Below are 26,708 nucleotides of genomic sequence, written 5' to 3' on the forward strand. Positions count from 1 at the left end.
TAATTTGAGTTTCAGCCGTGTTAGTCTGTATCCGCAAAAAGAACAGGAGTACTTGTGGCACCTTAGAGACTAACAAATGTGTTAGTCTCTAAGGTGCCACAAGTACTCCTGTTCTTTTTAAAGGCTAATTAGTCCATTATCAAAGAGGTAGAAAAGACACAGGAAGGAAGTGCTTAGGGTCAGAAAGAGAGAGATTAGTAGGTTTTTTCCAGCGTTAGGAAAGTCCTTTCACTAGGAAGATGTCTTTTCCCTCTTTAGCCAAGAGAGCTAAGAATTGTATGATGTTGTAAATACAGAGCTGTGACAGTCTGTCTAGGTGGTAGGGAGACTACATTGACATGAACCACGTGGTGTTTGGCTAAAAGAAGGTCTCTAAGAGGCTTGTTTCTTGAAAAGAAGGTGGGGTCCTACTCTTGTCTATCACAGATGGTATGTCTACACAACAAGTAAACGTGTGTGGTAGCTCAGGCTTCAGGGCTGTAAAATTGCTGTGTAGATGTTTGGGCTCAGGCTGCAGCCTGAGCTCTGGGAGTCTGTGTGGGTCCAGGAGGCTGGGCTTCAACCCAAGCCCAAACATCTACGCAACAATTTTTAGCTCTGTAAGCCTGAACCAACTGACCTGGGTCAGCTGTGGCCAGGCCATGGGGCTTTTATTCCAACATAGACTTACACAGAAGGGTTAGCTTGGAGTCAAGGCTGTGGTTATGGATGATTCCCTAAGCGAGTTTCTGAAGCCTGATGGGAGAGCCCTAAGAAAGTTTGGGGATAATGCCTATTAGGCCTGCCTCAAGAGTGAGAAAAGCCTCAGAGCAGTAGTATTGTTGGGGAGGGGGGAAGCTGTTTTATTTATGTATGTATTAGGTCAGCCCTAATCTTTCTTGCCAGACTACAGGTGGAAAATAGCTGTGTCACTGTTAGGCTGGGAGTGTGAGCTGATAAAACACTGCTTTGCAGATTGACTGAGTGGTGTTAGCGCTGAAAGGGGGGCAGAATAAGCTAGGCCACCCCAGGAGCTCTGAGAAGGAGCATTAAATAACAATAATTAGTTATGTGCTGTTAATCAATTACTCTGATTCAGCATTTCAGTAGCTGGGGGAACCAAGATTTCTGAACCTATTCTTCTTCTGTCACTTGCTCACCGAGGGGCTAGGATGGTATTGCTCAGATAATACTCTGAGTAGCTACATGTTGGGTTTTAGTTGCCATTTAAGTTATTGCCAATGTGAGTCATCTTGTTTGGAAATAATGAATTTGGTAGAAATGAAAGTGCTGAATATCTGAAAGTCAAGCCCCTTTAAGGTGTCTCAAGGAAGATGCCCAAAATCACTAGTGACTTCTGAAAAAATGTTGAGCAGGCTTTTGCCTTCTTCAGCTCGTACCTATTCTGTACTGGTTCAGAGACCAAAATTAGTCAGCAGAGAACTACACCGATAATAACAATAATACTACTTAGCTCTTCTACAGTAGATGTCAAAGTTCTTTAGAAAGGGAAGTATCTTTCAGTAAAGAGTTGCAAAACATTTTCACCTTGTTCTAAATCAGCAAATCGCTCCCTTATATATTTGTAACTCTCTTTATTTCAGGGAGCTTACAAACTTTAGAGTTCCGATTCTGTCAGGCATTGGCTGCCTGCACCATCACTTTTGTGTTTAAGTCCACCAGTCCATTAAGAAAGTCATTTATATTATACCCCTATTATTGTCATATCTAACTTAAAGGTCCCTTGTGAATTGGAGAAGGTTAGGTATCTCTGTGAGCAGAAAGTGCTTTGAATTCTCCCCCACCCACCCCTGATTTTCAGCTTTGCTGGCAGCAATTTCCCATTTCCCCCTTTCCTCTCCCCTTCCCCCCCCCCAACAAACAAACACCAAAAAAACCTTTGATAAGATATCTCTGTAATTCTGGCAAAAAATATCCAGTCTCCTTTAAGGTTAATGCTAAACTTCTGTAGGACATTATTTTTAAGGTTTAATAGAAAGCTAGTAACTTTCAGTATTGTACCTGTCAGTACTAAATGATTGTTCATTTCCTGTGAAATGAGAATAAAGTAATAACATACATCTGGTGAACTAAGACATGTTGCTTATTGTTGTATCCTTTACCAGCTGTGAAACATTATCATACAAACTCTTTGAATAACTTTAAGGAAAATTAAAACATTGTAGATGTCAACAATAGATCTGGTAGTCTTATCTAAGCATGTTTGGGAGCATGTTTCATGAACAAAACTGCAAACGTTGGAGATCTTAATCAGCCCAGCGAATCAGGTACAGCCCAATCCCGGACCACATAAAACCCCAAGTCAATGGGTGTTTTGGTAAGGAATAGGGGATCAGGCATTTACTGCTGGATGAAGGCAATTTGATAATCCTTCTAAAATTAAATGTCCAAAGACTCTAGATAATTCCTAAAACTATGAAAATATCCTAACACTAGGGAAACTTTTTAAATTAATGCCACCATATATTAAAAATTGCTGTAATTCTGAAAGAACAAAATGCTAGGAACCAATCTTGCTCCCATTGAAGACAATAGGAATTTTACCATTAACTTCATTGGGAACAGGATTGGGCCCTTATGACCAAAATCAAGAGGGTGTTGAAACTGGTGTAACATAAAACCTTCAAGCTCCTACAATATGTAGGTTACACCAATATAGATTCTATTGTTAAATTGAATGTTGCCTACTCTCATGATTTTTATCATGTCTTAATATTTGATGGTTGTTGGTTTTTTTACAACTCCAGCTCCAAGAGTGATGTGATTTTTTGACTCATCTTTCACTGAAAAGGGTGGTGGGGAGGAAGAGGTAAGGGTGAAATCCAAACTCCTATTTACTTCAAAGGGGCCAGGATTTCACCCTAAGTTTCTAGCCTTTGCAGTTGCAGAGAAGTTTGAAAATGTGAATCCAAAAACCAGAACAGAAATGAAAAGAAACCAAAATTATATTTTAAAAAATTATGATTTTAACCAGATTTCATGATTTGAGGTCTGACTCATTATTTTTGAATATTTAGTTAGCAATACTGCAGATTCTTCTTTGTTACACCAATGTACATCTATCTGGAATAACTGATTTCCATGTAGTTACTCTGGTGTCATTTTATCCATTGTATATCAGAGTAGAATCTGAATATTGGGCCTAATTCTCCATTGACTTGCACCTTGTGCACTCAATTAAACCCGCACAAAGCGAGTATAAAATGTTACTACTGATATGGCTGCATCCTACACCTACTTTGCACAGATGTAAATGACTGAACATGTTGCAAGAAGCAGAAAATCAGAGTACTTGGATTTCAGTTACATCTATTTACTGAGGGGTAACATGCACACCCTTATACAGCGCCTCTGAACTTGGCTGTTAGAGTGTAAATGAAAAATGTTGTCAGCCGAATCTAACTGCAGTGTTTCATTGTAATTAAAAATCACATTTTATAACATTATGGGCTAGTTCTAAGCTGGTGTAAATCGCTATAACTCTATTGACTTTGATGAAGCTATGCCAGTTTACAACAGATAAAAATCTGGCCCTATGTGTTTGTTGAGTTGGGGGGAAGCTGCTAATACTGGTTTGTCTATTTATTGGTGTTTTCTGATTTGCTGCCATTCCAAATTCATTTGAAAGAAGAAGAACACCACATTTTTACCTTGTGTTCTCTTTCTTGAGTCTAATCTTGTTCTTAATGAAATTTTGCTGTTAACCCTCTTATGCCAGTGAACCATTCATTTGGCAACGTCCTTGGCACCTACGCTTGGTGATCTGCACTGCTCTGGCAGCACAAAGCAGTTGAAAAGTGGTTTAACCTACTACCTGGGGATTCCCAATTGTGTACAGCCTGCATAGGTAGCTCCTATGCCTCCCTTCTCCCTTGCCTTGCCGTAGGCTGTGTGGGTGTGGCTGAGAGGAAAAAAGAGTGTTGCACTCTGGCTGCCATACTGGCCCCTCAGTACCCATAGCCAGCTAGTATCAGTTAGGACAATCTGAAGTTTTGAGAATAGTGGATGGAAAAGAGGGGATCCTGTGATGTTTCCCATCCAAGTTCATGGCAAAAGGGGATAAAGTTTGATTCTCCAATTGGCTCAAATTACCAATGCTATAGAGCTCATACTCTGCACCATGAGGTATTGGACTCAAACCACACTAGCATTTGAACAGGTCTGTGATGGACTGGCAACTCTCCATGAACCAGGAGCCCCATGCCATGGAACTGGACTTACTGGGGATAAGATTTTACCCAACGCCAAGTTTTGGTACATATACATTACCTAACAGAAGTATTGGGAGCATAAGCTTTCGTGGGTAAGATCCTCACTTCTTCAGATGCAAGGGTGAGGATCTTACCCACGAAAGCTTATGCTCCCAATACTTCTGTTAGTCTTAAAGGTGCCACAGGACCCTCTGTTACTTTTTACAGATTCAGACTAACACGGCTACCCCTCTGATACTTGATACATTACCTATTGCTTTATTATTATTTGCTAGGCATCAACAATCTGCTCAGTGCTGCACCAAACAGAAGACGACATTCTAAATGGACAAACAATGTAAAATGCACAGGATATTCAGAGGAAGATTCAATCCCAGATTTCCCACCCCTCCCATTGCCTCCTTAATGTGATCATTTGAAAGGTTAGAGGCTTATAGGCTTTGCAGAACAGTTGGGTCTTGATGATGGATTTTAAAGAGAGGATGGGGGCCTAGTGCACTAGATTAAAGAAGGAGGTTCAGGTATGGAGAGAACACCAATGGAAGCACAAAGACAGGAATGGAAGGAAAAAAAGAGAGGGGAGAAATAGGATTTATTGATGGAACAGAATGGATGTTAGGCAGGGCCGGTGCAAGGATATTTTGCACCCTAGGCGAAACTTCCACCTTGCGCCCCCTCCCCCCCAAATAAATCACATACATTATACACAATACATGGTCACAGAGTAACATGATATAATTTAGAATTTACGTTTCCGTGCTTTAAGTTTAGCAAATTTAGAAACAAGTTCCTCCAAATCAATGCTGTGAGCAATGTCAAGTTCCAGGGCCTCCCAGAGGATTCAGGGGGCCTGTGGTAAAGCAATTTCGGGGGCCCCTTCCATAAAAAAACTTGCAATACTATAGTAACATGTATTTGGAAATGTAAAAAATAACTAGTGAAATACATTCAAAAATTAATTTGTAATAATTTGAAAATACACTAAATACATTATTTAAAAACATTAAAAGCTGTAATGGTATGTATACATTTGCAATTACATAATGGGCTGTTGCTGGGTGATGGTGATGGTTGGTACCAATGGGCTGTCGCTGCCTGGGGGTGGTGCTGCTGTTGCCCAGGGCTGGGTGGGGAGCTGGGCTCTGGGTTCGGGGGTGCCCGGCTCACAGGGGCTGGGCTCAGGGATGTGAGAAGATGGGGGTCAGGGGGGTGTTCGGATCAGAGGGGCTGGGCTTGGGGCTGGGGGTCAGGGCTGTGGGGGGATGGGGTCGGGGGGGTTCTGGCTCAGAGGGGCTGGGCTCGGAGCTGAGGGTCAGGGCTGTGGGGGATGGGGTTGGGGGGGTGCCCGGCCACAGCCCCTTACCATGCCGCTTACCCCCTCTCCCAGGAGCCTCCTACATACTCATGGGGCAGGGGGAGCCTCTGACATACTCGTGGAAGCCCTGAACTCAGATACCGGGCATGACAGAGGCTGGAGCAGGGAGAGGGGGGCACTGGGGCAGCTCAGCTCTGCAGGCTGCCGTCCTCTCCAGCCACCCACGCACAAGGGGAGCAGGAGCAGGGACCAGCCAAGGACCAAGGAGGCAGGAGCACAGGCACCTGAGGCCGAGCTGTGGGGAAGCGCTTACTTTGCCCAAGGCACGGGCGTCGGGGTCCTCTTTCTTCCTCTGCTCCACCAGACCGCCGCCCGAGGCTCTTTTCTTCTGCGTGCCCCCCGCTGGGGCTGACTCGGGAGGCTGAGCCAGGAGGCAGCCGCCCCTTTCCTCCAGAAGCCCTGCTGTCACGTCTGTCACCGGGCTCGTGCCGCGTGCGCTAAGCAGAGCTGCGGAGCTCTGCCCAGCCGCCAGCGCCCCTGCTGGCAATGAGAAGAATTGCATGGGATAGAGCGGCCGCTGCTCTGGGAGGGAGAGGGAGTCTGAGCCGCCGGCAGGCAGCCCAGGGGTTCCCCTGGGTCAGCGCGCCGTGGCGGTGTGCTGACCCAGGGGAACCTCTGGGCAGCCTGCTGGCGGCTCAGACTCCCTCTCCTTCCCAGCGCTGCGACCGCTGGAACGCTGTAAAAAAAATTGGGGGCACCGCTTTTTGGTGCCCCCAAATCTTGGCGCCCTAGGCAACCGCCTAGTTGGCCTAAATGGTAGCACCGGCCCTGATGTTAGGGGAAATGATTAGTAATTATCCATTAAACTCACTTCATATCTTGCTGTTCTCCAAGTAAGAAAAATACACTATTAGGATAACACACATTATTTATATATATAACAAATGTCAACCTGTGGTATTGCTAATAATGCATTACATTTTAAAATTGTCAGGATGTTAAGTCTATTTTACTTTTCAACATTTGTACGGTTTTATTTTTTGCATGTCACTAAGTTAGGAGAATGTAATTAGAATGGTTGGTGGAGAGAAGGGGGACTCTCGTACTCTCTTCCACACACACCCTTCTCAGCTCAGGTATAATTTAATGTAAGTTTTAATTTTACATTCCCATTCTTCATATTTGAAGCTTGACCTGGATAAAGTGCTGGATGGTGGGAGGAAACAAAACAAAGCAGCATATTGAATGCTCCTGTGTGACATTTTATAGAATAGAGTTTAAAATGTCTACATTGCTTACAATATTAAATGTCAAATTTCTTCAGATTTTTGCAGTGGTTCAGAAAATAGGAGTCTCTCTGCAGGATTCCCGTTAGCACTGAGCTGTGTCTCGGTCTCATCATTGTCATTCATTAGCACTGCATGCCCAGTAAACATTATCATTTTTTTCTGGTAATAATGATTCTCGTGGGCAAGTAGTTCTTTCCCAGCCCCAGCATGTAATATTCGTAAGGACAAGATTGTAACTTGAATCATTAAATTAACATTAAGGTTGAACATTCAGAGAAAAGCGGAATGGGGATTTCTCTGCTGGAATAAATATAATGTTACTGTTGGACAAAATGGGAGAACTTGCAGGAGTATGGGAGGTTTTCGCACCTGCACAATAAATTCCCAAATGGAACAAATGTTGGTTTGCTCATTTTGCTCTTTATAAAGAATGGCATGTTCATAATCATATTCCAGTGCAGTTATGTTAGCTAAGCCCTTAGTGCTCATTCTGCCTTTTGGAGTTCTTAAGCAAATGTAAGTTCTCTTTACTTGCAGATTTCTGTGGGTTTTTTGGATGTGTTTTTTCATCCACATTCTGCTGACTGTACTGATTAATGCCCAGATTCCCATGAACTTCAATGGGACTTAAGCCCATGTTAAAGTGCTTTCTTGAAATAGGGTTGCCAACCCTCCCAGATTGGCCGGGAGTCTTCCTGAATCGGCCTCAATCTCCCAGTGGCTATTGAAAGCAATCCAGGAGATTTTAATAGGCTGCTAAAAGTCCAGTCAGCAGCACAGCAGGGCTAAGGCAGGCTCCCTACCTGCCCAGGCTTTGTGTGGCTCCTGGAAACAACCGGAATGATGGGCTCCTAGGTGCAGAGGCAGCTTAGGGATCTCTGCATGCTGCCTCCGCCCCAAGCACCAACTCCACAGCTCCCATTGGCTGGGAACCATGGCCAATGGGAGCTGCAGGGGCGGTGGCTGCAGGCAGGGGCAGCGTGCAGAGCCGCCTGGCTGCCCCTGAGCCTAGGAGCTGGACATGCCAGTCGCTTCCAGGAGCTGCCCGAGGTAAGCACCGCCTAGCCAGAGTCTGCACCCCTCCCTCCCTCCTGCACCCCTGCCCCAGGCCTCAGCCCCCTCCTGCACCCCAATCTCCTGCCCCAGGCTCAGCCTGGAGCCTCCTCTCACACTCTGAACCCCTTGGCCCCACGCCCCAGCCCTGAGACCTCCCCCGCACACAAACTCCCTCCCAGAACCCACACCCCCTCCTGCACCACAACTCCCTGCCCCAGCCCAGTGAAAGTGAGTGAAGGTGGGGGAGAACAAGCGATGGATGGAGGGGGGATGGAGTGAGCAGGGGCGGGACCTCAGAGAAGGGGCAGAGAATGGCCTCAGGGAAGGGTCATGGCATGGGGTGGGGCAAGAGTGTTTGGGTTTATGCAATTAGACAGTTGGCAATCCTATCTTGAAGTTGGGGCCTAAATGTGCTTACTTAAGGAGAACGTCTAGAGATCCAAAAATTTGTCCAGTCAGTCCAGTGTAGTCAGTGAACACTGACAGCACTTTCCTCGATACTTTACTCATTTCATATTGTTTAGGGGATAATACCTGCAGCTTCAATCCTCATGCAAAAGAAGCTATGAATCTTGAACAGGACCTCTTTTTGGTGGAAAAATAGGCCTAATGAAATTGGAATAGGGAAAGGAAGAGAGGGCAGGATACTGTACAGTAGGTTCATGTTTCCTGCCTGCCATTGGGTACAGTCCCTTGGGGTTCTCTGTGCCCCTGAGCTGAAAGGGTCTTGGGAGTGGATGAATGGATCCATGACCATGCAGACTTGCTGGCCAAATGTGCATGGGTTTGGGCAGGATGAGGAGGCACAACAGCAGCAGGGACCTCTGTAGTTTTCATGGGAAAATATATTAGTGTTCATGGGTGAATATTTAAATTACACACGCACACATTTTGTAATGGCCTTTATCAACCAAAGCCCTAGAAATGTCAGCACATACCTGAAGGAAGAATCAGAATTTCCACCATCATTGTAGCTTGTGACACTTGATCTGTGGAGGGAGGATCCTTTTTTCTCTTATATTCTTGATGTTTTTTCCCTCCCCTTATGACGAGGCGACTTCAGCTTAGAAAAATAGCATTGTTTTCTTTGGGAGAACTGTATCCCTTTTTCTTCTTCTGGGGTCCTGCACTTCGTCTGCAGCCTCAGCCTGAGAGGCTATCTGGCTGCAGCCAATGACCCAGCCCTAGCCCCACCTGCCTCCTACATTTTCTTCCTTACCTCAGCAAAATCACATTCATAGCTTTTCCTTACACATGTGCAGTAAGCAAAGTTAGGCAGAAAGTTTGAATTTCACATTTTCTACCGTGATTTTACAGCTTTCATAGCAAACAGTCAATTTAACATATTCAGTGAAATCCATGTGAGTCTGAAAGTAATACAGCCTTAACTATAGTAGATGGAAAAGACCTACTAGATCATTGAGTCTATCCCTTTGCATGTGCAGGATATGTATCCCAGAGACAGAACTTCAAAAAATATTGGTGATTAAAAGGATTAAGTAGATTAATGGAGAGTACATCTAAATTTTTTAAGGTGGCATGTATGCAGAGGAGAGGCATGATTAGTGGAAAGAAAGACATAGGAGCACATGGCTTGAATGTAAATTAAAGCAATAGTAAATTTAATGCATCCTTGAAATTTTTACTACAGTAAATCGCAAGGTAGAAGAGGAGAATTGGAAGAACTTGATTATTGGGCCCAGTTCCTCCTCTTTCTTGTAATCTTTTTTTTTTTTTTTTGGTAGTCCATGTCTGTAGATTTTGACTTGCGCTTAGTTTTTCGTAGTGGCAGAGTTCATGTGCCCTTTATTATTTACACAAGAGAGCAAATTTAACCATGAAAACCTCATGAGAGCTTATCTGAGGGCAGAATAGGGTTCTTATTCACTTTGTACAAATGTAGTCTTGAGAGTACAGTTTGATTAGCTCTAAACATGTCACGGTGATGTGTCAGCTTAATTCTAACAATTAAGAAGTGACCAGAAAAGGCATTCATTCCATTAACTGTTTATATTCTGCATGTATTCTTGTTAGATGGGGACATCACATAAACCATGCATGGTAAAAAGTTTATTTTTTCCACAGTTTTTTAGTCCTCTGATACTTAGAAATGCTAGTAGCACCTTTACATGATACATAATTATATTTAAGAGATAGAACAGATTGGATTTTGTCTGTATTAGGATAAAATATACATAGTAATGTTACATGTTGATTCTCTATTATTATCTACACTATAAGATTATTACTTGTTACTTATAGGCTCATGCAAATACTGCTCAAGACACTGATGCTGTCTTTTTCATAGTATGAAGGTATCGGTACTGAAAATGGCCCATAACCATCTCAGTCAAGTTATTTGATAAGAAAAACTTAACATGTCTGTTTGGCATCAAATATTAAATTTGTATTGACATATGACTTGATTCTTCTCTCATACCTGTTCTACATCAGTGTAGCTCCAGTAACTGTATCAGGTTACTCATGATTTACTGCTGTGAGAGGAGTGTTAAGCCCTATAACAGGACAGCCTGCCCCTTTAAAGGCCAGGGGAGCAGCGGAGCAGCTGTTCCTGTTCTGGAGAGGAGCCCAGAAGGCAGGTGCTGGGAATCGTCTGACCTAGCTGGGCAGCATTTAGTGATTGGGACAGATGAGTCCCCGGTTGGGGATATAAACGAGGGCCCCAAGAGCATTCAGCTAGCTAGAACCAAGAGAGGGCTGGGCGTGTACCCTCCTGGCTGCAGGGAAGACAAGCTGGTGAAGATCCTGTCCATTTTTCTATTGGAGGCTAGAGGACCCCACAATCTCAATTAACAAAAAAAGCAGCAGTTCTGTTGTCATTATTCTAGTTTTTTGTGGCAATGAATAATCAGAGCCCCCAGAAAAAGGCAACAAACTGAACTTAGTGTGGCTGTTTGTTTGTTTGTCCCAGGCTGGAGAATGGGTCCATCAGTCTACATACCCATAATTATTTCCTTTAGCCCAGGCCTTTGTAACAAATTCAAGTTTTCAGGACCGATTCTCAGCAGGTGTAAATCAGCCTAGCTCAGTTAACTTCAGTGCAGTTCTACTGATTTATGTCATGAGGAGCTGGTTCTTCATTTTTTAAAGTCCATTTTAATATAACATTTGTCATTATGTCTTTTTCTACTGTACCTACATTTCTGATTCCTTTCCAGGGCTAATGGACATCCACAAGATTTGCTGAAACTATTTCATTGATATTATGGGTCTGATTTTTCAAGGCAGGCCCTCAGAAAAATAAAGCACCCAAAACAACTTTTGGCCACTTTTGAGAAAGTTGAGTTATTTGGTTTTTGTGATATGATGTGATGACTTACTGTAGTACTGATAGTTTATATTGATAGTTACCCAACAGGGTGGCAACACTGCTATATCATGCAGTGAGAAATCTGTTCTGTTATACCTCTCCACTAACTTGTGATTTAGGAAGACAGGAGAGCAGATTTCTGCCTGGCTCAGCCTTCAGCAATGTGGCAAACAGATCTCCAGGTGTGTGAGGAGAGTGATAAAGTGTGCAACTGTCACAATTTTACAATAGCTCACAATTTAAAGTTAGAGAGACAAGGTGGGTGAAGTAATATCTTTTATTGGACCAACTTCTGTTGGTGAGAGAGACAAGCTTTCGAGTTTGCACAGTTAGTCAGCAGCAGAGACAGGAAGAGAAAAGGTCACAAGAGGACAGCGTCCATTGCCAGCATCAGGTTTCAGAGTAAGGACTATAAGGGAGAAAATAAGGAACATTTGGAGCTAATTAGGCCACTAATCAGAAAGTAAGGAACAGTTGATTCCTGTAGATATTGGATGATGTAGGCAGATTTGGATCATTGTAAGAGTGCTTTGTAATGGTTTCTGCTACTGAGAACAAGGAAGAAAGATGGTGGTAGAAAATGATTCTGTGGGTCCTGGGTCTAACGGATTGTTTTGCTATAGTAGCACCTCTAACAGAATCTGTTGGCAGGGGTCGGGGGAGGATTTGCATTGCTGTTAGAGCTCTGCTTCTTTAAAGAGGGTGGGGTTTTTAATGATTTAAATACACATTTTACATATTTCTGTTGGAAATATCATTTTAGATTCCATGCAGAGTATTCAGCTGGGACAGGGAAGATGCTTTTGTAGTTAAAACCCAAAATGTAGCAGATGAATAATGTATGAGACGAGATAAAGTCACCAGATAAGAACATGTTTGCTAATGTCTATTTCCCAGAGATCAAATGTTGAGGAGGACCTGAGTGCGTGCACAAGATGCATGAAAGATCATCAGATGCTGGAACACATTCAGTCCCCAAAGAGGCCACTTTTAAGGCTGGCCACACTACAGCTCTAACTATATCACTGCATGGGTGTCTGGTTTAATTATAGGTCTCTGTATTAGAACACTGTTTTTGTTACTAGCATGGATGGGACAACACAGCTATAGAATCAAGTTAGGGAAATATTTATAATCTATATCCAGGCCATATTTCAAACAGAAAAGCCATATTAGAACAACTACACTCCTTGCCATGCTGCAGAGCTGCTTAACATGGTGCTGTTTAACATGGCTGGATGAGATAGCTTCTCTTATTAGAAGCTAACTGTATTGTATGCATGCATACGGGGTTACTGAATAAATAGGTGCCACAGCTAGATTTTGAAGGGATATACCACTATACTGTTAAAAAACAAACAAACCCTAGTGATTGTGTAATCCACGTACTTAAGATGCAGTGTTATTTATGTAAGCCCAAAAAGAGAGAATCAGGGGAGGAGACATGAACTTTAGCTGAATCCTCTGTCCGCACACCTGTGTGGAAAGCAGGGCAGCTTAGTTGGAAGGGCCTAGAATAGTGGTGGGCAACCTGCAGCCCATGGAGGCCACTGGGAGCTGTGGGGGGGCCATGCCTGCGGATGGCCCCCCAACGTCAGCAAAATGTCTCCCAGCCTGCACTCGGATTATCCTGCTGGGCCGCATGTGGGCTGTGGGTTGCCCACCACTGGCCTAGAGACATCTAGGTGAGGTGTGTGGTAGATGAGATGTGCTCAGTAGCTGTTTCTGAAGATATACAGAAAGTTTCTACTACGGGGAATCAGTCCTCACATTCACTATCTGAGACCTGTGCCAACTGGAGATCAGGAGGGAAAAGTTACAAACAGGGGAGTTGGAGACCTCCCTATGGGCTCAGTGGTTGGTTGATGCAGGACCAAGAGATGTGACTGCTATAAAGGCTGCATCCCAATATCTGAAGCACTTTGGGAATCTGATGCCTGTATTCAATCTTGCTAGAAACCAAGGAGACAAAGAGCTGTTAGTTTTGGGACTAAAATGTGCTGCTGGTTATAAGGATCTTTGGACTATATATTTCCTGAGGAGATTATGAAGGGTTTGGAAGGGAATTAAGAGACTGCTATTCTCTTCAGGCTCTGTAGAATCCACGTGGCACTCATGTAAATTTTTAAGGTCAAACTATAAGGACTGAGGCCTGGATCCACAAAGGGACTCAGCATTACAATGCTCAGTGTTGCAGCACCTCACTTTTAGGTGCCTAGAAAATTACAGGAGCAACACTATGGTGCATAAAGTCTGAGTGAGGTGCTAGGCTCCCTGTACAATGCAGGGGGAGAGATAGGCACCTAAGTATGCGATCCACAAAAGCCAGCATGCTAGGCAGAGAGTAGCCTACACTAACCAATAGGAGATGCTAATAAGAGGGGTGTGTCGTGAGCCCTGCCCTTCTCATGGAGATAGGCTCCAGGGAGGTGCCTGGACTTAGTCACCTATCTCTGCTTGTTGTCCATAACCAGGAACCACTCTCCCTGAGTCAGGTGGCTTAGGCATCTAAGTTGTTTCTTGTAAGAAGGAGTGAGGTGTCTACCTCAGCTGCAAAAAGACAATGGGGGTGCCCACCTTGTAACTTTTAGCCCAGTTGTTAGGGCACTCACCTGGGATGTGGAGACCCAGGTTCAATCCCCTTTCCCACGAGAGGGGGGAGAAAGGATTTGAACAGGTGTCTCCCACGTCTCCTACCACTGCTGAAATTTATAATGTGGGCACCACTACCACTTCCTTCTCTGGCCAGATTTGGAATGGGGCCTGATCTGGTAGGCATCTTTTCAACTAACTTGCCCCTTTCAATGTGGTAGTCATCTCTGAACATGCATCTCACCAGTTTCCTTTTGAGCAGGTAGGGATTGATATATTGGCCTTCTAGAGAAGAGCACCTGAGGTCATAAGTTTATTTTGGTACTTGTGAACTATGCCACCTAATATCCAGAGACAATTCCCTTACAAAAGACCTTTGCCTTCACCCTAGTGTGAGAGCTACTCCAAGCGTTTTATGGGGTTGGCCTTCCATCAACAGTCATCACATATTTCATGTTCTGGATGCTCCAACAAGCGTAGGCACTGCTGAAAGTACAACCACTCCAGACCTCAGTCTACCATCCCCAGATGGATGGTCTGGTGGAGCAGTTCAATAAGACCCTCAAGAGTATGTTTAAAAAGTTTATGGGAACAGAGGTCAAAGACTGGGACCAACTGCTTCCATATCTTTGTAGTGCAGGGTGTCCTGCAGGCCTCTGTGGACTCCTCTCATTTCAAACTTCTTTATGGGAGACGGCCTCTAGGCATGTTATATTTGGTTAGGGAATTTTGGGAAGCTCACCTCACATCTCTACATCTTTCAATATGTCATTCAAATGAGGGAAATGTTAGAACACTTGGGCCACTTTGCCTGAAATAACCTCTCTTAGGACCAACAGACCCCCAGACAACAATATAATAAAGGGGCAACTGGCAGACCAAGTGCTCTTACTCATTCCCAGCTCAGAGAGCAAGCAACTGGCCAAATGGCAGGGCCCATATGAAGTGCTCCATCAAGTGGGGCCAGTAGATTATGAAATTCAGTGCCTGGATCAGTGAAAATAAAAGCAGATTTATCATGTAAATCTGCTTAAAACCCTGGAAGGTAGAGGAAAGCCTCTTCATCCACCCAGAGGAGAGAAAAGAGGATCTGGGGCCTCAGCCGGCCAAAGTTGGAATAGAAAAGATGCCACTTGGGGAGGGGCAGTCTAATAGGCAGAGAAGTCAAATAAACAGCTGCTGAGAATTTACAAGGAGGGGGTCTCCCCACTACCAGGACAAACCTCCTTGGTGACTCACCACATCCTCACAGGGCCAGGGGCCAAGCCCACCCAGAAGTGATATCAAAACCCCTGTTAGTTCAGGAAGTACAGGAAATGTTAAGATTGGGAGTAATCTAGGAGTTCAGTAGCCCCTGATGTATTCCATTGGTTTTGGTACCAAAGCCAGATGGGACTGTCAGAAATCTACACAAAATCAATCAGATAATTGCCATTTCTGAATTTGATGCATATCTGATGCCCCAAGTCAATAATCTTCTGGATTGCCTCTGTCAAGACTGCTTTATTACAACATTAGATCTAACTAAAGGCTATTGAAAAATTCCCCTTACTCCTGATGGGAACCCTCCCCCCCCCCCCCCACAAACACACACCTTTTCTACTCCAGTGAGCCTATTCCAATTGTTGCCATGCTTTTTGGATTGCATGAGACCCTGGCCACCTTTCAAAGGCTGATGGACCAGGTGTTATGGCGCCACCATCACTATGCCACAGCCTATCTAGACGATATAGTAGTCTACAGAGGGGACTGGCACAAACCTTCAGAACCTAGCAGCCATCCTTCAAGCCCTACAAGAGGCCCATTTAACAGCAAAACCAAAGAAGCACAAAGTGGGAAAACGGGAAATGAAATATTTAGGGTATTTATTAGGGAATGGTAAGATACAACCCCTAGTGGACAAAGCTGAGGTCCGAGCAAAAAACCCCATACCAAAAACTAAAAAGCAGATCCAGGCCTTCCTGTACCTAGCAGGGTACTATAGAAGATTTGTGCCCAATTTTGCCTTATTAGCTGCATTTTTTACTAACATTGTTAAAAAAAAAATCAACCTCTTAACAAGTCACATGGTCATCCTTCACACCCCCACCACCCCAGTGTGATCAAGGATTTCAGAAAATTAAACAGATTATACACAATAAGCCATTACTGCACAGTCCTGAGTTCTCTCAAGAATTCATTCTACAGATGCCTTGCACCGTGCTGCGGTGCTATCCCAAACCGTCATGGACAAAAGCATCCTATCTTCTATATAGGTAGAAAATTCCTAGACTGGGAAATCTGATACTCTGTCCTCATGAAAGAATGCATGGCCATACACGAGGCCACAAAGGCACTGACCTACTATCTGTTTGATACACCCTTTGTCTAGGTCACTAACCATGCAGCACTCTGGTGGCTCCAAACCATGAAGGGCTCAAATGCCCATGTGATATGTTGGTACTTAGCCTTACAGCCTTTTCGATTTTGAATAGAATATTAGCCCAGGAAGGACCATTGGAATGCAAACTTTCTTTCAAGAACCAAAGAAGATGGGACCCTGCAGTGAATGCCCTGACAGGCTCACTCAAGGTAGGGTGGTATGTGAAGATGTAAAGGATGCCATTCCTCTGAGGTCAGAGGCCAGCAGCTGCCAGAGTAGCCCTGCCCACTGCTCCTGGGAAAAAGAGCTGGAACTTAACTGGCTGACCCTCATAAAAGAAGGCAGCAGGAAATTAAGGGGGGAAGACTGCAATACCCTCCAGAAAGCTGAGAGGCTAGTGGCTGTGTACCCAATGGACTGCTGCTAGAGCAACTGCAGAGAGGAATTATTCCAGAAACCAAATGGACAGAAGTGTGGAGTCCTTTTATTACCAAGGCTCTAAGGTAAGAGCCAGGAAATTTTGGGTTGCTGAACTTACTCGTCGGAGGGACAGACTTGGGGAAGAGTCTCAATCAGCACAGACTTTGAGGGAAGAGTCTGTGAGGTTTTGAGTTGTTTTGTTAAGAAGGCTTAAAATAAAAACAACTAACCTGCTTGAAACTGCTTCTCTGGATTCTGTGAGAGAGCTTCAGACAGAATTACCCCATGGAGTGAGCTGGCTCAGCAAGCGCAAAACCTGGTCTGGTAGAAGGAGGGCTTTATAAGATAGGCACCAATCCTTTCCCAGGCCAAATTCACAGGTATGCATAGGTGTGGGAACTAGGGGTGCTGCACAGCCCTCTGGCTTGAAGTGGTTTCCATCATATACAGGATTTACAGTTTGGTTCAATGGCTCTCAGCACCCCCACTCTACAAATTGTTCCAGCAGCCCTGCAGGTATGTGTAAAGGGATGTAAGCTACACATTGAAAAGAGGGTCTGAGTGTAAGGGAATTGGAGTCTAATTTACACACTGAGGAGCAGGGCTGCCCAGAGGGGGGAGCAAGTGGGGCAATTTGCCCCAGGTCCCGGGCCCCACAGGGGCCCCCATGAGAATATAGTATTCTATAGTATTGCAACTTTTTTTTGGAAGGGGCCCCCAAAATTGCTTTGCCCCAGGCCCCCTGAATCCTCTGGGCGGCACTGCTGAGGGGGCCAGAAGACACTAGCTTAACATCCTCTGTAAGTTTGGTTCTGAATGTCACACAAGAGATATGTAAAACATCACTATTACTTGATATCGATACACTTTGCATGGATTTCAGGTCTTTAACTGGAAATGAAACTGGCATATTTTTATTGTGTTATACTGTGTTAATTTAGTAAATAAGCTGATTTTTATGAACAGACCAATAAAAAAAATTCAGCACATTGTGGAATCTTTTTCAATAAACGTGCTGTAGCACCTTCCAATAAAGGGGAAAGTGGCACAGATTTAATTGCCATGTTGCTTTCCGGGCCCTATTAAATACGAGGCTTTGAGAATTCACTAATGTTTCTGAAGCATGGCGATGACAGTAATGATTTTATGAACAATGTTATGTTTTGGACTTGGAAATATCTGCATGATTGTACTGAACGTAAAGTACTTTAAAACTAGCTTTGGCTTCCTAACAGGATCCAAACATTGAAGTTTAGTAACTATAATTGATTATTATAAGTCTTGTGCTTCTGTGCATATGGTTCATAGAGCCAAACAAAGCTGCACAAGAAAAAACAGTCACTGGAATGGGAACATTAATTTAGGTGGATTGTCCTGCTCAACTGCAGCATATAACGAAATATAATATTTCCTCCTATGTGAAGAGGGCATATGTGTCTTGGAACTTATGAAAGTCAAAGTTGTAGATGTCAGGACATTCTGGTTCTGTATTGCACAAGTCAATTATTATATTTTTATTATAATAAAACCTTTTTCCTCAGTGACATACAATGTGGTGAAACACAGTTACTACAAGAGCCACTCCAAAAGTAGGTAAACAGCTTGATGAGGAAAATGCTAGGTTAGCCATCACTTTTTTTTTTAACCAAGGGCTCGTCTACATAGGAAGTTAGTACACTGAAATCTAGGATGTGAATTTACAATATACAGTCCTAGCTACTCCACACTAACTCCGCATGTAGATATGCTTACTGTGCATTAAAATTGCCCAAAGCAGATTGAATTGCCATGTTGCTTTTTGGACCCTATTAAATATGAGGCATTTAGTGTGCAGTAAATTTCCACATGGGGAGTTACTGTGGAGTAGTTAGTGTGCCATAAAGTTACATCCTAGATTCCTGCACACTAACTTACCCTGCAGACAAGCCTTGGAAGTAGTCAGAAAGAAGAATGAGAACAGCAGGAAATGCATGGAGGGAGGGATATGGGATTAGCACTTGGAGACTCCTGTAGGAAATTTAGGATTAAAGGATCTGGCGCTCTCTTAGGTGACTCTTGCAATTACAGCTATGTACTGTGGTCAGACTTGAAAATTTTCAAGACTTGCCTTAGATAACTAGATAAAGTTTTCTCTAGCTATATTCAGTATAAGGAAGTACTACATTGGGAATATTAATTAGTGTTATCTAAGGTAAAATAATGTCAAGGGTAATCAGGTAAAACCAGCAGTGGTTATTATGGAAGCATTTTCTATATTAATGGTGAAATCAGAGCATTGTATTTGTTCAGAGTACATATACTGTGATGCGTTTGGGAATGGTCATAGGAATGATAATTATCTGGCACCTAACATTTGTAAAGCTTGTAAAGGTGCTGGGGAAAAGAGGGTAAAAGGAACCTTTCTTCATCCCTCTTGCATACACATGCAGGCCCCAAGCAAACTGCTGCTGGTAGCACTTCAAGATCTAGGGTGGGGCAGCTAGCATGCCTGGTGGCATCCCAGGTGGCATGGTATCTCGGTTAGTGGAGAGCCAGTCAGTGCCACATTCCTTCCCCTTCCTAGCATGACTTCTGGAAGTAGGCACGGGCTAAACATGTGGCCAATTCTAAAGTAGCAGCAAGAAAGACTGCTCCAGATCCTGCGCAGACAGAATAGCGGAGAGCCTCCCGTTGGCCACGATAGATCTATTCTTTCTCCCCACATCCTTACTCAGCTGTAAATAAGAATCTTTGGTTTCTAATTTTCTGCTTTAAGAGAGACATTGGTCCACATTCTGATCTCAGTTACACCAGTGTAAATCAGGAGTCTTCTGAATGGATGTGGAGCTTGCCAAGCCAATTTGCAGCAGCCTCATCAGCAAAGTGCACAGCCCTCAGACCACCATAAAATTTGGTCAGAGGGAAGCCAGCACAGTGATGTGTGACATTCTGTCTTTGTCCACAACTGCATATCGGATGCTTTTGTTGGCCCAACATGTGAAGGCTGGCTGCACATTGATCCTGACCTGTTCAGAATTGGTTCAAAAGGGCATATGAATGGTGTGGCAAATCAAAGCTGGGTACATGCATGTAGTATCAGTTGTAAGAGACTGGTTTCTGACTAGGGGGACCAGATAGCAAGGGTGAAAAATCAGGACGGGGATTGGGGTAATACGTACCTATACAAGACAAAGCCCCAAATATTAGGACTGTCCCTATAAAATTGGGACTTCTGGTCACCCTATTTCTGACATCAGCTGAAGCCTATTCTTCACACCACATTGATGTCACAGAGAAATCTGGGGTAGGGCTAAGTGGGCCCACAATGGCTGCCTTCATGACAAATGAGCTCTTGGGTGGTCAAAGTGGTCTGTGTACAGTGGTAACTCCCTTGAAATCAATGAGAGAAACCCTGGCCCTACTGAGTTAATCAGAGTTTTCTTAGTCGCTTCAATAGGACCAAGACGTCACAATATGGTGTTACACTCGTGTAAAACTGGTTTAAGGGTGATCAGCATCAGGCTCACCAACTTTTAGTGAACAGCAACAGTGTTCCTTTTAATGACAGGTTTTAGGCTGTAAGCACACCTGCCCATTCTCCACTGAGGCTACCAGGGGCCTATTCCAAAAGAGGAGGAGCATCAAGAGAAGGAAAAATATTTCAGTTCAAAAGAACAGAGCAGGGAAACGTTACTTTAAAAAAAAAAATCCTTGCATAAGTTTCCTTGCTTGGGAGTCGGTACTAACTTGGGGGATGTGGGATTTTCTTTTCTTACCACTGACAAACACAGAATGACATAACAGCAACAACTGTACAATTTACCACACACCACAACCATTTTTAAAAGGGACAAACCACAAAAGTAACTTTTTAATAAGTTTATCAGTTAGATCTCTGAGTGTCGACATCAATTTCCTGTAGATGCATATGATTTTCTACCAACTATCAGACTGCTGTTCATTTTTCTGAATACATAATTGATATGTAGCTCTTCTATAGCTCTTTCCATTCATAGCTCCCCAAGCACTTTCTTTTTAATTTACTTACACTGTTTGTTAGGGAAGGGGGCATGACAAGGTCTTTGGTCAGATTCTGCACTGCCATGTCCTTGTGTAGTTATGTACACTTGGTGTATAAGGAACACCAGTAGATCTAGTGCCAAACAGCCAAAAGCATTCCAAATACTGTTTTCAAATGTTTATGTATTAAATGTTTGTTTTCTAGAAGAAAGTGGCTGGTGCCCTCTCGGAGGCTAACTGACTGCTCTCACACTTCCCATTTTCCTGCACTTTAGCTTACCTCTCTGCTGAAGCACAGACCAGTGGATTTTGGGGGCCCTGTTCCTGGTGTGGAGGCTGTGATAGAGGTAAAGTTTTGGTTGCTCAAGGCAGACCCATACTGCAACCATTGCTGGGTTGGTAGGTTATTGTCTCTTGCTGCCACTCTAAGTGTGACTGGCCTTCCCACTCCTAGATAATTCAGCCTCCAGTTTCTTGACTGCCACTCAGGGCCGGCTCCAGGGTTTTGGCCGCCCCAAGCAGACAAAAAAAAAAAAAAAAAAAAAAAACGCAATCACGATCTGCGGCAGCAATTCGGCCGCAGGTCCTTCGCTCCGAGGCGGAGTGAGGGACCATCCGCTGAATTCCTGGACGTGCCGCCCCTCTCCGGAGCGGCCGCCCCAAGCACCTGCTTGACAAGCTGGTGCCTGGAGCCGGCCCTGCTGCCACTGCAGTGGCTGCAGGGCAACACTGTCAAACCTATGGCAGTGCAAACTTGGGGAGAACGTGTAGGTATTTTTCTAGGACAATATTGTCCATGAGCTCTACCACTGTCTTGGCCTCTGGGTTTAACCATCAGGTAGCCAAGTCCCAGAGCTGTTGAGCTACTGCCTAGGGGTGTGCCCCATTAGGGAATGGCTCCAAGTGAAATTTCTTACGATAAGCCTCTGTAGAAAGACTGAGGTCGTCCATGATGGCTGCCTTTATTGTTGTATAGGATTGAGCCTCATCCACCCTCAGGCCCTGATAAGCTGCTTGGGCCTTTTGTTGAGGTACAGGGCCAGTTGCACCACCCAGGAACTTCTCCTCCAGCCTGTTGTGGTGGTGATGTGCTCAAAAGTTGTCAGGTAGACCTCTGAGTTATCACTGCTGCCCATCTTGGAAAAAGTGAGAGTGGGTGAAGCTCTGGGGCAGGCCTGGCCTCCGTGGCTGTTCCCATCTCTTGGCAACCACTGTGAGAGAAAGCAGGCTAGTTGTACTTGGAACGGTCTATTCCACTCAGATGAAGCCAGCTGGACTTCCTGTAGGAGCTGCTGGGTGGCCTGGAGTGCCTGCTGAAATTGGCAGTTTCTATTGTTCTCTGCCAGCTTTTCATTCACCATTAGTCAAATATCTCCTCTGTGGCTCTTCTTGATGAAGATGTTCAGGTCAGGGTCTCCGCTCAGGTGCCACATGTAAAGGATTGGGGCCTATCTTATAGCACCCTCCTCCTACCAGAGTAGCCTTTGTTTTTGCTGAGCCAGCTTATCTCACTCCCTGGGGTAACACTGTCTGAAGTGCTCTCACAGAATCCAGAGAAGCAGTTTTCAGCAGGGTTAGTTTTTATTTTAAGCCATCTTAACAAAACAAGACCTCATAGACTCTTTCCCCAAAGTCTGTGCAGCCTGAGTAGCCACTTCCCTAAATTTGTCCCTCACACCAGTAAGTTCAGCAACCCAAAATTTCCTGGCTCTTACTTCAGAACCTCACTAATAAAAGGACTCCGCACTTCTCTCCATTTGGTTTCTGAAGCAATTCCTCTCTGTAGTTGCTCCAGCAGCAGTCCCTAGGGCACATAGCTACTAGCCCTTCAGCTTTCTGGAGAGTATTACTATCTCCCCTCCTCCATTTCCTGCTGCCTTTTTTGAGGATCAGCTAATTAAGTTCCAGCTGTTTTCCTAGGTACAGTGGGGGCAGGAGGGGGGCGCTAATCAGCTAGCTGCAGGCCTCTGACCTCAGAGGAATAGTATCCCTTATACGGTCACTGGCTCTTTGAGTCTTAGGCTATGTCTACACTACAGCTTATGTTGGCATAACTTATGTCGCTCAGGGGTTTGAATAAATATCCCATCAGCACAGAGCATCTTCACCAGACGCACTGCAATGGTGCAGCTGCGCCGCTGCAGTACTGTATATGTAGACAAGCCCTTAGTCTAATGGAGTTCAAGTTAATGTAATTTACATGCTGAAGAGTTAGAAGAGGGGTGTAACAAGAAAAGCAGCAAACAGAATGCTATACATAAAAGGGCATAAGTTGCAATCATTACAGCAGTGCTTTACTGAATAATGTATTGACTCTTATTTCAAACACACGTCACCTTAAACATCAACAATTCAAATACCTATAATCCAAAAGCAGCTGAAATACATTGTAACGAGGGGGCATAGCTTCCCTCTGAGATTGACAGGGAGGGAAAGCCACACACACCCTGGTGGGTGGAACCAGGAAGTCCACCCCCATCCCACCAGACACAGAGGGGTGGGACAAGAAAAGGAAGTACAAAAGGCTGGCCCTGCAGTTCAGTGGGAGTAGAGCTGTTAAGGGAAATAGATGCTTCTAACTCATGGCTGGTGCAGGAGCCTGCAGAAGATGTCTGCTGCTCTGAGGACTCACCAGAGTTGTCAGATGTGCTTCAGGTTGAGGAGTTCTTGGGATTGCCACTGGAGGTGAATCCTGGGGAGATGGAGGATGATCTCTGGACCCAGGTGTATGCTGAGGGGAGGGTATGAAGTAGCCCAGGGACAGCTGATTCTAGGCTAATTGCTTTGGTGTCTGAATCCAGATCAGTGTGTTGTGGCTGGATTCTCTACTGACCCAGTGGTAGAATGTTCTGCCAACGTTAGGGCCCTGGGCTGGGAACTGGTAGAGTAGGGTGTGCTTGGATAGGTGCTGACTGTGTGGGTGCTCTGGGGCTAGAGCACCCATGGGGAAAAAAAATTGGTGGGTGCTGAGCACCCACCAGCAGCTTCCTGTGGCCCTGCTCCAACTCACCTCCACCTCCACTGTGAGTATGCCACTGCATCCTGCTTCTCCTCCCTCCCAGCCCTTGTGCTGTGAAACAGCTGACTGAGGGTGGGGAGGATGGGGAATGTGGCGTGCTGGGGGAAGAGGTGGGGCTGGGGTGGAGATTTGGGGAAGGGATCCAATAGGGGCAGGGAGGGGGTGGAGTTAGGGTGGGGACTTTAGGGATGGGGTTGGAATGGGGGTGGGGCCAGGGAAAGGGGTGGGGGGTGTATGGGCACACACCAGTGCTGGAGAAAGTTGGTGCCACTGGATCCACCTGACCCCTGGGGTGGCAGCCTTCCCACCTGAGACCAGGAGGCCTGTATTGGTCTATCATCTGCCAGAGCTAGGATGCTAGACCCTTTACTGCTCTGCCTGAGGGCTGGAGCCTTAGACTATTTAGTGCCCTGCCCTGCTGAAGGGCCTGGGCTCCTGGACTGTCTACTACTCTGTTCTACCTGAGGGCCAGAGTCCCTTATACTGTTTGGGTGCATCACCCTACTTGAGAGCTTGAGCTCTGATGCTTGGCCCAGCCCAGAGAGCTTTGGCTTTAGAGACAGCTAATTTCCCCTCTTTTTACAGGTTATCATTCTAAGTGCTTTATTTTGTGTGTTGTAAACACTGGCTAGATTATCTGAGGTAAGCAAAAGCATCTCTTCTATTCCTTTCCTACCTTTAGTTAAATTCTGACTAACAGGCCCTATTGCTTTTGAAGATAGGATGTTGGTACTCCAGGTTAAGTGGAGGATGTCAAATCCCAACTGACTGTCACCAATAAAGCTATGCCAGTATTTATCAATTCAAATCCCTTTTCTCTTCACCACTGCTGCCTCATCAGTTGGTGTCCTGTATCAATCTTCTTCCTTAGTTTGTAGTTAGTAGTAGAATCTCAGATATTATGTAGGGCACTCCTGTCTTCTTTTTGTCCCATGTCCATTAAGTGATCAATGAACATATCAAGTTTTCCTTTCCTTTTTGTACTTTTACCATATGGACAGTAAATGGGAGGAATTCTTTAGGATATCCAGCATCCTTTTTGTGATCTACTTTCCCTATAGCAAAACTATTTTGTTTCTTTTTATCCAGAACACAGATGTCTTGGCCAAAGTTCACTAGTCACCAATCAAGATTGCTAGTCTTTTCCTTCCTTTCAGTGCTCAACAACTCCTATCTAATAGCTGGGTTGGTGACCTGCCTTGGGCTCCTCTTTTTCCTCCTAGTCTTTTTTGTCAAGGACAAAATGTTGGTTGTGACTAGAAAGGTAAAATAATACTTTGTATTTATAGAGCAACTTCCATCTGGGGATAACTATGTACTGTACTAACAATCCATCAGCTTCACAACAACCTTCTGAGGTAAGCACAATCCCCATTTTACCAATGAGGAAATTGTGTAAATTGGCATAGCTGGCCCCATGTATTTAAAATACAATTTCAGATTATTTTCCTTGCATGGACCAAGTACTCTATTGTTTGTTCAATGTGCATATGAATAACTAGTATAATAAAACTTAGGTTAAATAAAATTCAACTGAAATTTCTTTTCCTATTTCATTGTTTTAAAATTGTAATAAAAATGATTTTACGCACATTACTAATAAGAGAATTCTGAATTTTTTTTTTAAACATTCTGATTTCTGAAGACATACTCTTGCTTAAAGGAGTTCTTTGGGCCAGTAACAGGTGCTCTCTGTTCCCTGGAGCTGAATTTATGGACGTCAGACTGAGAAACCTTACCTATCATAGAATCAGGCCCTGCATCTCTTACACTTTTAATTGTAACTGACACCCATTTTAAGGTCCTTCATACTGACAAAGTATCAATGAGAATCAGACCCTCAGAACATATTCATAAGAAAGATTAAGGTTAAAGTTCTGTTTAACTTCCCCTTGTTAACAATGTCTGAGGAAAAAGAGACTGCATATTTTAGCTGAAATCTGCTGTATGGATTTCCCCCCCCCCCCCAGATTAAGGGTAAATTAGCAAGAGATGTGCATCAAGGACTCTTACGTATGTACCCATTTGCAACAAAGATACTTAGTATTCAAATTTAAATTGGATTTCCATGGTTTTAGCTGTAGAGCTTGCAAGGCTCAACTCTGTAGACCCTTGTCTTGAATCAGGTAACAAATATACTTCCCTATGAAATTTGAAGATTGTCTTTTTTTTTTTTTTTGCCAAAGGGTCTGTCATTTTACTGGACCCAGATCTTTACTCAATTTAGTTGGTGATGTGGCAATGTGGTGAAGTTTCAGCATATGATACTTCATTGTGACCAGAGTTTGTTCCTATAATTTTATATCCAATCTGGGAACAGAAACATAATCTGAACATCCTGTTTCATGTGATTCGCCCCCTGCCCCTCCACCCCCCTATGAAAACACTTAAGAGGAGCTTTGATTTCATGTTTCTATCTCCAAACCATACATGCACTCATGGGTATGGAATATGAAGCTATCATCTTGACTGTGATGTGATAAAATATCACTAATTAAATGGGGAGTTAGTGACTCTGAGATGAACCTTTTGGTAATATGCCTGACCACTGTGTGACGAGAGGTAATATCTCATGTGGCCCAGATTGACCATGTGGCACTACTGTTGCAATGTGGGTTTGAGAGCCAGTTGGGAAGTCTGGTCTCCAGTTCAGTGACCTAATTTCAGTGGGAACTGTCTAAACAGTGAAGGCAACTGAAGACATCTAGATGTCATCTATAGTACTCTCATGCAGTGAAAACCAGGGAAGTAGAAATTACAGATTACCAGTAATGGCAAACAAAAACAACAAACACAGTTTACATATATGCTGAAGATAAGCCAAAGTACTTTCCAAAGAGGGTTACCAGTAGCTCAGTGATTCTCAACATTTTTCCATACCAGGATGCCCCTCCTATCTACAGGATCTAACTAGACTTTTTCCTATTTAGCAATCTGGGCAAGGCAGAGTGGTTGTGACCCTCCTGGTTGAGAATCCCTACAACAACTCGTACCTCCAAGACTTCCTAGCTTCAACTCCTAACTGGAGAAGGAGAATGTGGCTTTCATGATCACTTCGTACCATAAAAATGATTAAAATTTAGTTTGAAAGAAAGGAAAATAACCAGGAATTGA

At 44.2% G+C, this 26,708-nt stretch overlaps 1 protein-coding gene across 2 annotated transcripts in view; it reads left to right on the forward strand.

Moving 5' to 3' along the window:
- ZNF438 (zinc finger protein 438) overlaps positions 1-26,708 on the forward strand; it is a 169,588-nt gene that overhangs the window by 18,593 nt on the left and 124,287 nt on the right. The window contains exon 1 of one of the 2 annotated variants that reach the window (XM_042858464.2): positions 16,523-16,659. The exons of the other annotated variant lie outside the window; for it this stretch is intronic. The gene's annotated coding sequence lies outside the window, so the exon portion shown is untranslated. Of the gene's footprint in view, positions 1-16,522; positions 16,660-26,708 lie in introns of those variants that run through there. 2 annotated transcript variants of the gene reach the window in all.

This window comes from Chrysemys picta, chromosome 2, assembly GCF_011386835.1.
Source record: "Chrysemys picta bellii isolate R12L10 chromosome 2, ASM1138683v2, whole genome shotgun sequence".
In the NCBI taxonomy this organism is placed as follows: domain Eukaryota; kingdom Metazoa; phylum Chordata; order Testudines; family Emydidae; genus Chrysemys; species Chrysemys picta.